Raw genomic sequence first — 13,479 nt, forward strand, 5'->3', positions numbered from 1 at the left:
TGTGGCTTCATTTTATGTCCCAGAAAACCTCTTTAATGAGAAATTTACCCCAGAAATCCTGCGAGCCGCGTGACCCTGTGTGCAAGAAAACCAGCCAATCACAGCGCAGCTTATAGCACCACCTGCTCCTCAGGAGAGCTGCACTGTGATTGGTTGCTATGGGCTTCCATAAACCTGCCCCCCAGTGCTGGTGACCCCACGTACCTCCACCTGCAGCCGGACAGGAGCCGTGGGGTTGTTCTGTGCTTACAGGACCTGTGATGATGTCACCGTCATGTGATCAGTGTGTGGGAGGAGACAAGGGGTCACATGACCAGGTCTCTCCGCTCAGTGGATGCAGGACTCTGCTGTGTGAGGATGTATTCAGAGAGTGGATGGAGCGGAGCCGAGCGTGTGTGAGACGGAGGAGCGGAGCCGAGCGTGTGTGTGTGCGAGACGGAGGAGCGGAGCCGAGCGTGTGTGTGTGCAAGACGGAGGAGCGGAGCCGAGCGTGTGCGAGACGGAGGAGCAGAGCCGAGCGTGTGTGTGTGCGAGACGGAGGAGCGGAGCCGAGAGTGTGCAAGACGGAGGAGCGGAGCCGAGCGTGTGCGAGACGGAGGAGCAGAGCCGAGCGTGTGTGTGTGCGAGACGGAGGAGCGGAGCCGAGAGTGTGCAAGACGGAGGAGCGGAGCCGAGCACGTGCGAGTGACGGAGGAGCGGAGCGGAGCGCACGCGAGACGGAGGAGCGGAGCGCGTGTGAGACGGAGGAGCGCAGCCGAGCGCGCGTGAGGCGGAGGAGCGGAGCCGAGCGTGTGAGGCGAAGGAGCGGAGCCGAGTGTGTAATAGACAGTAGATATATAATCATTTTTGTCATGTTAAAAATGTGACAAACATGAATCCGGTCAGATTTCTCTCTCCTCCGTGTGACTCGTTTTCTGTACAATTCCACTGAAAAACAAACGGAAATCTTTTACGGTGGAAATATAAATATACTGCGGTTCCATAAGTGTTTCCGGCCTCTTATATTTGGTTGTGTTCAGGATCAGCCAATCACATGTGACCTCCTGATAGATGGCAGTCAGCACTCCGCCGCTGTTACTTACAGCGACTCGGATCACCATATAAAGTTCGGCTCTTCTAGGATTTTCCTGACATTTTCTTAGTTGGGCCATAAAGATTTTATAGAACACAAAGGGGTCTGATGGGTGTAAGATATCAGTCAGAAGAAGGGGGCCAAATATGTGCTGGGCGTTATATGTACCAGGGAACACCATGACAACGTCAGCAAGAAGTGACATTTCCAAGAGCTGGACGGCCCTCGAATGATGAAAAGAGCAGAAGAACGTCAGTGCTGGAGGCCAGGAGGCTACAGTGACCCGGTAGAAGGATCATGCCGTAAAATATCAATATTTGCAGACAACACAAAACTATGTGAAGAACACAAGAGGATGCAGGGAGACTGCAAGAGGATCTGGATAAGTTGTGGGCTTGGAAGGGAAAGTGGCAAATGAGGTTTAACAGTGATAAATGTAAGGTTCTGCACATGGGCAGAGGAAATGCATGTCACCATTACACACTAAATGGGAAACCACTGGGGAACACTGACATGGAACACATGGAAAAGGACTTGGGATTTTAAGTTAACTGAAGCAACCAGGGTAGGCCAGTAGGATCATGGGGTGCCATTTGTGTACCATTTTGGGCACTATGATGCATTTATCTCCAAGACTGTATCCAGGGGCATCCTCTGCATCTAGAGGAAAGAAGGTTTCTACACTAACATAGGAGGGGTTCTTTACGGTAAGCGTAGTGAGACTATGGAAATCTCTGCTGTAGGACGTAGTGATGGCAAATTTGATAAGAGTTCACAAGGGGCCTGGACGCCTTTCTTGAGTGATACAATATTATATGTTATCATTAATAACTTTAAAAGCGTTGTTGATCCGGGGATTATTATGATTCCCAGATTGAATTCAGGAAGAATTTTTTTTGCTTAAATTGGGAAAATTGGCTTCTACCTCATTGGGGTTTTTTGCCTTTCGCTGGATCAACTTTGGTAATAGGCTGAACTGAATGGACATTTGTCTTATTTTTGGCCTTACACTTTATAGTTACTAATTGGCTTCTGCCTCTTGGGGTTGTTGCCTTCCTCTGGATCAACTAGGGGGTTGAAACAGGCTGAACTAGATGGACATTATCTTCATTCAGCCTAACATACTGTGTTCCTATGTACGTAATATCCCTAGATGACTACACTAAAGGGTGTAAGCTTAACTGGAGCAATCAGTGTCAGGCAGCTGCTGTCAACTAGGATCATGGGATGCATCAACAGAGGTCCAAACACACATAACAAGAACATTGTTCTTCTTTACAAGTCACTCGTCAGACCACAAATGGAATATTATGTACTGTTTTGGGCACCAGTACTCAAGAAGGACATATCAGAGCTTAAAGGGGTTGTCCCGTGAAATCAAGTGGGGTTATACACTTCTGTATGGCCATATTAATGCACTTTGTAATGTACATTGTGCATTAAATATGAGCCATACAGAAGTTATACACTTACCTGCTCCGTTGCTGGCGTCCCCGTCTCCATGGCTCCAACTAATTTCTGCATCTTCTGGCTTCTTTAGATGCGCTTGCGCTGTCCGGTCTTCTGCTGTGTTGACTGGGGCCGCTCCGGCGTGCTCGCGCCGGAGAGCTGGTCTGTGCATCGTCATCGTAGCTCCGCCTCCGTCACGTGGTGCCGATCAGCAAATTAGGTGGCTGTAATCGGCAGTGGAACGCAAGACAGGAGAAGATAATCCATGGTGCACCATGGGAGAAGACCCGCGGTGCACCATGGGAGAAAACCGCGGTGCATCCTTGGAAAAGGACCGGCGGCCATGTTTAAAAGAAGAAACTGCCCGAACGGGGATGCAGGTAAGCGGTTTTTTTTTTTTTTTTTTAAATAACAAAGGGATTATTTTTAACGGGGCACAATGTGGGGGTATGTAGAAAAAAAATGTTTTTGATTAAGCGAATACAAAGGCGGGCAACTAAGTTAATAAATGCAATGGATGGACTACAATACCCAGACAGGTTATCAAGATTGGAATTATTTAGTTAAAAAAAAAGATGGCTGAGGGGCGACCTAATAACTATGTATAACTATATCATAGGACAATACAGAGATCTCTCCCATGATCAGTATCCAGTACTGTACCAAGGGGAATCCTCTACGTCTAGAGCAAAGAAGGTTTCTACACTGATATAGAAAGGGGTTCTTTACTGTAAGAGCAGTGAGATTATGGGACTTTCTTTCTGAGGATGTGGTGATGGTAAATTCGATAAAAGAGTTTAAGAGGGGCCTGGATGCCGTTCTTGAGCGTTATAAATGATTATAACATATAATATTGTAACTTCAAAAGGGATGTTCATCCGGGTATAAGCATCAACTACCTAGCGATTATGAGTCCGTCTCCTATGTCCGCTCAGTGAGCAGTGGCAGTCTGTGTATCGCCAGCCCCTCTTCATATGCCGCAGTACCTCTGCGTATGAGCCCAGCATTCGGTGAGCAACGTGCTGCTGGGGAACTCTGCTAGGCGGCCACTATGGCTTAGCGCCTCGGCAGCAGACACTGTATCTATGAACAAAATATGTTCCATCCTCTTCCAAGGGGAATACCTGTTCAGGCCAGAACTTGATAAAAGCCTTGAAAAAGCAGGGGATAACAAGAGAGGGTTTCTAACTGATTACTTCCTAAAAGTAGTGCTTCTTTTCGTAAACCGGTGTACCAGCATAGAGAGCAGAAAAGTAAAGGCAAGATGGGTAGATGGTTGCACCCTAAAGGAGGCAAGGGTAAGAGTTCCCCTTTTTTCCCCAGACAGCCCGAACCCAGATAAATATAGAGGACCCATAGGGGGTAGGCTCTCGCAGGTCTAAGGGAGATGGAGCCAGATTATTGGGAATCCCTTGGTTCTGCATATAGTATCCTTGGGGTACAAGCTGGAATTCTCGTCACTTTTCCCTTCAAAAAATTTTAGTCACTCCAAACCAGACCCCTCTTCTCAAAGAAAGATTGGAGCAAGGGGTTTGGGATTTAATACTGTTGGGAGCCGTTATCCCAGTTCCTGTAGAGGAACGTTTTTTTGGTTATTACTCTGAAATTAGTACCATGAGTTTGGGGCTTAAATAATATGTTGGAAAATAAGTTGTTAAATACCATGAAGTACTTACTGCAGTACTTGAGGACACTTTTTTTTAAAGTTGTTGGATAGGTATTCATGCTCCTATAGCATCCTCCTCTAAGCCTTTTTGTGTATATACCCCTCATTATGAAGAAGACCAGGTCATGGTTTAATAAAAATCTTGGTGCCGCTGTGTTGCCATAAAAACACCAGAGCAGAACCACCCCACTAATAGCTGGAGCATGGCTTGGTGAACCCTGGTCGGTGCTTGATCAATCATAGATGGGGGGATCGTCATGCCATCTCATCTGCTCAGGAAAAAGCAGCACAATAGACTCTTATCCTTCCGGGACAAAATATGCATGTGGGGGGGCACAAATAATGTGGCAATTCTATTGTAATCCCCATAGTAGATGATTCAAAAACAGGCTACCTTAGTAAACATGTACAATGTGTGGGATAACATAAATAGTAAGACGGTAGAAAATTGGGCCAGAGCACAGAATGTCCTGTTTTTTAAATGACAAGTGTTACCATGCAGGGCGGCGTGGGGGCCCTGCGGTCGGCGCACGTCGCTCCGGCGTCGGCGTCCTGGAGCTCTGGTGTCGGGGCCCTCCCGGCGGCTTGGAGCTGCCTCCTCCCACTCTCCACCCCTGGGCGGAGCCTTGTAGTTAAAAGACTGGCAGTGAGCTCAGATCACTGCCAGTTATTGGTTCTGTCTGCTCCTAGTCAGTCCTGTCTGTCGGTTCTGCTCAGTCAGCCTGCTAGTCTGCTAGTCAGTTTCCTTCCCAAGCTTGCCTTAGCTCTGTCTAGTGCTCAGCATTCCTGTTTGGTCATTCCATCTGCCTTTTCTGTCGGCACTCTGTCCCCCGCTAGTTAGGTTCTTCTTTGTAGTCGCCAGGTGCCTAGCCTAGGGTAGGGACCGTCGTCCAGTTGTCCGCCTGGGGTTAGCCAGGGCCGAGGCAAGTAGGCAGGGACAGCGGGGTGTGGGAAGTTCAGGGCACCCCACCTGGCGCTCCGGGGGTCAGAGCCGTAACACAAGTTGCGTACAGTCCTAGATCACAGGGTAGTAGTCATGTTCATTTTGTGTTACCACATAATGGTCTGTCATAAGCAGTAAGTTTTGAATACAAACTCTTCAAAAAAGATGTGGATAATTGGCTGATGACAAACAGTAACCCCCATGTAATGTTTATGGGCATGGCCAACAAGATGACTTTATTTGTCCGTTCATACTATGGTTGAGGGATTAATTAGTGAAAGCTGCAGATTGTCCAGATTATCAAAATGTTTCCAGTATTAGGGCTGGCTAATCAAACTGATACAATTCAAGCTTATTTGGTTGTTATTACCAGGCAGTACACAATGGTGCTAGATTACCCTACAGCTGCCCAGAGTGGCATATGTTAGTATGTTTTGTATTTTGTTACACTTAGATATTCTCATACATCAAACTCATGACTTCAAAAGGGAATCCTGACAATTAGATGAAACCTGTGAGAGACCTTCCACACTGTTGGGTAATAGTGAAGTAATAGCTCTGGGGGCATCACTAGTGAGGGGGTCTGGGGACTAGCAATAACTAATGGCAGGGTAATAAATGGTATAGCATGTGATAAGGCAAGAGCCTTTATCACTACCTCACTGGTTCTAGATTTTTTACTGTTGTGCTAGTAATTAGCTAAAGCTTTTGGGATGAGAATGGAGGTCAGTGCGGGGGCTATGTAGCATGATGAAATGGTCTTAAAAGGGAGGTGGGCTGTTAGGGTAAAAAATTTATTTTGTATCCATCTTGTATTCCTTTGTCATCTAATTGTCCTTTTCCTGTAACAAGAATTTCATAGATCTGCAATAGCTGTTCAAGAGGCCCTGAGGAGCAGTATGGTCCAAGCTGAGGAGCTTCTGATGCTAAGAACCAGAATAGTAGTCAGTAGCAGCACGGCCTGTACTGCGGGAGGGACGCATATTCCCAAATATTGTTTATACATTGTGCACATTCTGGGCTTTGACAACTATGGTCTTAATTTGCTTGTTTAGTTTTTTGAACCAATGATAATAAATTAATTGTAATAAATTCTTACAAGTGAGGCGTGTTCTAGTCCCATTGCAAATGTCCTTTGGTATAGATGTTACTACTTATTAATTGACTAAACAGATGACTTCCTATCACATCCAAAGAGTGTGTGTTCCGCAAGTTTGCTTCAAGCTCGAATATAACAAATTTGGACCCCAAAGACCTACCTTTAAGCAAATCTTTATTACTGCACTAACATTTTGCAGAGGGGAAATGGGTATTTCAGGACGTAATTACACAGATCTGCGACTAAAAAGCTGTTTGATTATTGTCAACTAATTTCCATGTATTTTGGTGTGCTGAAAACGAAAAACAAAAATGTGAAAAAAAATCCAGGATTTACCACCAAATGCAAAATTCTCTTCAAATTTAGCAAAGTTTTCTCAATTTTTTTTTTTGTTAGGGTTTTTAACTAAATTTAACCCTTTCCAATCCAATGTCGGGCCTGCCCCGACATCATAATTTCCCTCCACAGCTCCGATGTCGGGGCAGGCCCGACACTGCAGTGCAGGAGTGGATCTGCAACCGATCGTCAGACACATCAGGTGCAGATACACTTCTGCACTGGTCCTCATCGAGGACCGCCGAGGAGAAGGCAGAAAGGGTTTTTAACCCTTTCTGCCTTCTCCTTTACACATTACATAGCGCTCAATTAGCGCTATGCAATGCATAGAGATTCCGTTCGGCGATCATGTGACCGCCGGTGTTACCTGACCCCCAGCGGTCACATGAACGCCGAGCCGGGAGCCTGCACCGTGGGGGAACCTGCTTACCTGTCCGGTGTCTTCCGCATTCTCCCTTCTGTCTCCCGGCTCGGCGATCATGTGACCGCTGGATGCCACCTGACCCCAGCGGTCACATGATCGCCGAGTCGGGAGGCAGAAGGAGAATGTGGAAGACGCCGGACAGGTAAGCAAGATCCCCCACGGTGCAGTTAGCACCTGAACTCTGTCAGTTCAGGAGGGTGCAGGGAAATGTATTTTTTCGCACCCATTCTCCCCAGCTGCAATTTATTTGCAGCTGGGGAGAATGGGTGAGAAAAAATAAATCTATTGGAAAGGGTTAAAGTCAAAATTACTATTAATTAATTCACATCAGTGCATTTAAGATATACAATGCCTAAAAAACATAACTTTCAAAAGGAAAGAACTTCCAGAGTGAGCTAATGGAAACCAGCATCAACATGTTGCAAGCGGACAGCAAGTCTCTGACATGCATCGGCTTGGTTCAATTTTTTTTCTTGGTTCTCGCCGGTGGTAATATTGTATCTTGACGCCATCGGACGTATAGAGACAAGATACAGGGTGCTTGACATGGCATTGACGCCCCCAAGAGCTGATTGGCTGCTCAGGCAACAAGCTGGATATATCAAATACCCTTGTTTTCTGTGTGTATGGGAAAGTTGAGACCGACAAAATCACTGGACCAAGAAGAGTTGGCAGCCGAGGGTGCTCACAGTCAAGCAAAAAAATGTCCTCCGAAAAACTTTGGTACCTCCACATAAAGTTCTTCTACCACCTCTCCATATAAAGTTGGGATTGATGAAGCAATTCGTGAAATCACTTCCAAGAGATGGAGTATGCTTCAAATATTTGGTCACCAAGTTTCCAGGCCTCTCGGAGGCAAAATTGAAGGGAGGTGTGTTCGTCGGACCAGACATTAGAAGGCTTATCAAGAGTTTGTCAATACCATGACGGATTCTCAAAAAGGGTGGATTGCATTTAAAGAGGTCATAGAGAGGTTTTTAGGCAATAAGAAAGATCCTGATTACAAAAAGATCATTGGACGAATGCTGAAAGCATTTCAAGCTTTAGGCTGCATTCCCACGAACGTATATCGGCTTGGTTTTCACGCCGAGCCGATATACGTCGTCCTCATGTGCAGGGGGGGGGGGGGATGGAAGAGCAAGGAGCAGGAACTGAGCTCCCGCCCCCTCTCTGCCTCCTCTCCGCCCCTCTGCACTATTTGCAATGAAAGGAGGCGGGACGGAGAGGGGCTAAATTCAAGAGATTATTTTGTCTATTAGTTACACATTTCGGCATCACCCCGCATCAGAAACCCTTCTGGCTGAGAACATCCTAATCTTATCTTTATTACAGACATTAAGAGATACAGAGAATGCCGAGCGGTTATACAAGAACACGTGCCAAAGGTCGTTACTAGAGATGAGCGAACACGTTCGGCCCCGCCCCTTTTTCGCCCGAACACCGAACTTTGCGAACACTTCAGTGTTCGGGCGAAAAAGTTCGGGGGCTGCCGTGGCAGCGCGGGGGGGTGCGGCGGGGAGTGGGGGGGAGAGGGAGAGAGAGAGGGCTCCCCCCTGTTCCCCGCTACTGCCGCCCGCGCCGCCGCGCATCTCCCCGCCCCCCGGCGGCACCCGGACCTTTACGCGCGAACACTGCAGTGTTCGGCAAAGCCGGTGTCCGGGTGCGGATGTGTCCGTAACGGACATGTTCGCTCATCTCTAGTCGTTACATATAAGAAGTTGGTCACTGGGAAGCCATTTTGGTTGATTACACATTTCTCTTGATCGTTATACATATATATTAGGAGTACAATATGGGCAGCTGAGCGTCAGCAACATCTATGAGCAAGAATATAATGATTATCTCCTTATCAGTATTCAGTGAGGAGGCCGCAGCGCTCGCCCTTCACTTCATTGGTAGAGAGTCGCTCTCAGCACACATGGGCGATGTACATGACATTACTGGTCTGAGGAGAGGCCGAGGTGCTCACCGGAGCGTCATGGCCTCTTCAATCAGCTGATCAGTGGGGATCGCGAACAACAGATTTTGCTGAACAACTATTGATGACCTCCTGAGGAGCTTTAGTCCTGGAAAACCCCTTTGGGATACGTCAACATTTAGCACATTTTGGTACAGATCCACACCAAAATTTGCAGTACACTTTCCACTGCAGATATTGGGCCATATCTGCACCAAAATCGGTATCCAAAGTCTGGATCACTGGCTGTAGATTTTCACACGGTTTTTGATGCAGATTTGCAGCAAATTTTACCCTTTCAATTGAGGTGATTCTGCTGCAAATAAATTCCCACCAGTGGTGTAGATTGTAATGTGATTTTTTTTTAATACAGATTTTCTGCAGTGGAATATCCGCCCCAGTTCTGCTCGGTGTCAACAAACCCTTAAGGGGTATATTGTGTGTTTTGGCTTCACAGCTGTTTTAGAATCGGGCTTTGAAAATGAATTATTCCATTTTTATTAATACAACATAGATTTGGCCCCAAATGTTTAACTTTTCCGTTGGGCAAGAGGAGAACAATCACCCCACAATTTATTGCCCAATTCCCCCAAGTGTAGAACTGCCCCATATGTGAGTGTAAACTGCTGTTTGAGCACATGGGGGGGGGGGAGAGGAAAGTAGTGCTATTTGGCTTTTAGAGTGCCAACTTTTCTGGAACTGCTTTACGACTAAATTGCATTTGCAGCCCCTGAAGTACCAAGAAGAGTTGACTAACCAAAAAGTGACTCCTATTTGGGAAACTAGAACCTTCAAGCAGTTCATGAAGGGGTGTAGTGAGTATTTTGGCCCCACAGGTGTTCGGTGTTAGTTGCTAATATTGGGCCATTGAAATGGAAAATTGCAATTGTGTTTTCTAAACCACGAAGATTTAGCTCCAATTTTATGATTTTTGCAAAAAGGCCATTTGAGAAAATAAGTTAGAAAATTTTCTACCCAATTTCTCCTGAGTACAAAAACGCCCCTTATGTGGACAGAAACTGCTGTTTTGACGCAAAGCAGGACTGGGAAGGATAGACGGGCAGATGGTGCTGGAATCATGTTTGTATGCCATTTCACATTTACAGGGCCACAGAGGGGGCCAGAACAGTAAAACCTCCCCCAAAAGAGAATGCTTTATGGAAGCTACACCCATATTCATCTAGGGGTATTAGTAGTAGTTTTGTTTGGGGTTTGTCATTATATACTATGGGGACGTATGTAAGCTGTGCGGAGTACATTAGGGCTTAATAACTATTTGGCGGGAGAGAATGAAGAGTGTCGGTGAAAAGCTAAGGGTTTTCTTTCAATATGTTACCGATTGCCAAATTAGAGTATCAAGCCGGTTTGGAGAACATTAATGCGACACGGCAACAGGCTGTGTGCAAGAAGTTTCTGATTTATTTGCGGAACCTTCAGTCTTATATACCATTTCAAAGAAATGAAGGCGTTTATGCAAAACAGTGTACGTGCGTTCCCAACAATCTGGAATTTCCCATATATTTTTAGAGATTACAGTAACTGAGGCGAAACTGCTTATACTTGAGTTTCCCCGAAACCAGTGATACCAGATGTACATTGTTCATGGTCACAAGATTAGTATTTTTAGCTTTATGCTGAGATCATCATGTAAGTGTTAGTTAAAATCATGTTAGTATTGTCCATTAACTGCGATTATGAAGAGACAAGATGGAGGTACTTTAGTTCTTATAATCCCTCACAAGAGTAATTCTGTCCTTGTTGTACTGGTTTTGTCCTTATTTACATACAACGTATGGTGTAAAGACATGTTAGCTTTAGTCTTAGGATCAGTGTGAGTACAGTAATACCAAGTTTATATAGTCTTTTATTTTTTCCATATAGCACAATAGAAGAATTTTTCAAACGCCATTAATTTTTTTTGCACTTCTAAACTCAGAGAGCTATCATTTTTTTTTATAAAGCGGTCTATGGAGCCGTCCGAGGGCAGGTTGAGTTTTTTTTCAGAACGAGATGGCAATTTCATTTGTACAATTCTGGGGTGCATATAACTTTTATATCTATTTTTTACAAGGCGGGCTGATCAAATTGAGCAAATCTCTCTCATGTGTATATATATATATATGTATGAAACATTTCTCAAATATAACATATTACTAAGACTTCTCCCTTTTGTGAATTTTCTGATGTCCAACAAGATGTGATTTAGTATTAAAACCTTCCACACATTTTGAACATGAATATGTTTTTTCCCCCTCGTGAATTAGCCGATGTTTCACTAGATGTGATTTTCGGGCAAAACATTTCCCACATTCTAGACATGAAAATGCCTTCTCCCTCGTGTGAGTTCTCTGATGCATAACAAGAGTAGATTTCTCAGTAAAACATTTCCCACACTCCAAACATGAAAATGGTTTCTCACCAGTATGAATTCTCTGATGCACAACAAGAACTATTTTTCTATGAAAACCTTTCCCACATTCTAGACATGAAAATGGTTTCTCCCCTGTGTGAATTCTCTGATGTGTAACAAGATGTGATTTGCAGATAAAACATTTCCCACATTCTGCACATAAAAATGGTTTCTCTCCTGTGTGAATTCTCTGATGTCTAACGAGAACTGTTTTTCTATTAAAACCCTTCCCGCATTCCAAACATGAATATGGCTTCTCCCCAGTGTGAGTTCTCTGATGTTCAACAAGATATGATTTCTGAGTAAAACATTTCCCACATTCAGAACATGAAAATAACTTCTCCCCCGTGTGAATTTTGTGGTGTCTATTAAGATCTGATTTATCTATAAAAGATTTCCCACATTCAGAACACAAATATGGCCTTTCTCCTGTGTGAATTCGCTGATGTTTATTAAGATCTGATTTATCTATAAAAGATTTCCCACATTCGGAACATGAAAATAATTTCTCCCCTGTGTGAATTTTCTGATGTTTAACAAGATGCGATTTTTGTATAAAAGATTTCCCACATTCTGGACATGAATATGACTTCTTCCCTGCGTTAACTCCTTTATGTTCAACCTTTCTTCCATAAATTCTATGTTGCTTACTAGTCAGTGATGAATCAGAAGATGGAACCTGTTTAGAAGCATCAGATGATAGATCTTTGCTGTGAAGGTCTGAGGGTATATCTAGGATAATGGCAGGCTCTACATATGTATCATGTATGATATCATGTTCTTCCGCTCTACAATCTGTTGATACCAGATGTCCCTCTGAGCTCCTGGTGTCATCATCTGCCATCAATAAAACAGATTTTAATATTTTTGAATGTTACAATTATATTTTATTACATTTCTATATTAAATATTCATAAACATTTAGTTATTAAAAGGATTTCCCATTAATAGCAGGCACAATAATTTGTGGATCACCTAATCTGACAACCATCCTTAAGTACCACTCATCTCAGACCATGAACTTTTTTGCATTTTTCATCGAGTCCTTCTATATCGTAGGACACGTTCCATGCTGATTTCCTCCCATGCGGTGACGGTAATTTCCTACCTCCAGCGGGCACTCTCAGCTGCTGCTCTTATCCGCGGCTCATACAGCTTGTAAGGTTACAGAGCGCAGGAGCTGTACAGGCCGTGGATAAGAGCTGCAGATGCCCCCTGCTGTAAAATGCCCTGTACTGCGCTGCAACTATAGTCTGCTGATCATGTTCTGCTGACCGGGAAATAAAGACGCTTTTAGAAGGCCGGCACCGCCATTATCAGTCGGCACACATGGGTTTTTTAACCATTCACTAACTCTGCTGTCACTAGAAGTTCTATTTCTTATATGTCCGCGCTTAGGCGAGGTACGCACAGTGGACATAACAGATGCAAGTATGAACAGGAGAAGCACCATAAGAGCTGCACACAATGACCTCCAGCAGACTAATGATCAAACTGTCAAAAACAGATTCTATGAGGGGGTCGACTCCATATGTACTATGGCTGAATAAGGGAATATACAGATGAAAACCCCGACAACACAGACTCTTCTCTACATGTAGTCTCACCTGGGGGGTTATCTGTAGGGATCTCCTCCTTACACGGCTGATCCCCCCTCACATGTGTCTCTGTAGCATCAATGGGGATCAGATCTTCCTCCAGTTTCACCAGCTGTGAAATAAATATTGTAAAAGTCATCACACAGTTGGAGAAGTCGTGTGGAAGGTTTTATATGGCCAGAAAAGGTCATTAATTAGTATGAGGAGCCGGAATGACATGACAGCAGTAGTGATCTGGGCCAAATAGCTGCAGGTCTCCTGTATAACTCCAACCTGTTGCTTCTTTATTCCAATCAGAAGTCTCCAGAACCAAAATGTCACGTCTGTCTTCTGAGACCTGTGGTGCTACAGATTATCTGAAGCTTTCATGCTCAGGTTTGGGGATTGTGCTGGCTGGACGTGTGTGTGTCAGCCAGCCAATCACTGTACGTCAGTACATATAAAATCTGTCTTCCCCAGTGTGGGCGTGCTCAGCTTTCTCTGTTCTCATTCTCTCTCTGTATGGTGTGAGCAGATTGTGTGTGT

At 44.7% G+C, this 13,479-nt stretch overlaps 1 protein-coding gene and 1 pseudogene across 1 annotated transcript in view; both read right to left on the reverse strand.

The window, feature by feature from the left end:
* LOC136626742 (zinc finger protein 420-like) overlaps nucleotides 1-13,479 on the reverse strand; it is a 167,134-nt gene that overhangs the window by 130,588 nt on the left and 23,067 nt on the right. The window lies entirely within an intron of this gene.
* Nucleotides 1-13,479, reverse strand: part of LOC136626743 (zinc finger protein 585A-like) — a 50,633-nt pseudogene that overhangs the window by 16,735 nt on the left and 20,419 nt on the right.

This window comes from Eleutherodactylus coqui, chromosome 4 (genome assembly GCF_035609145.1).
Source record: "Eleutherodactylus coqui strain aEleCoq1 chromosome 4, aEleCoq1.hap1, whole genome shotgun sequence".
Lineage (NCBI taxonomy): Eukaryota > Metazoa > Chordata > Amphibia > Anura > Eleutherodactylidae > Eleutherodactylus > Eleutherodactylus coqui.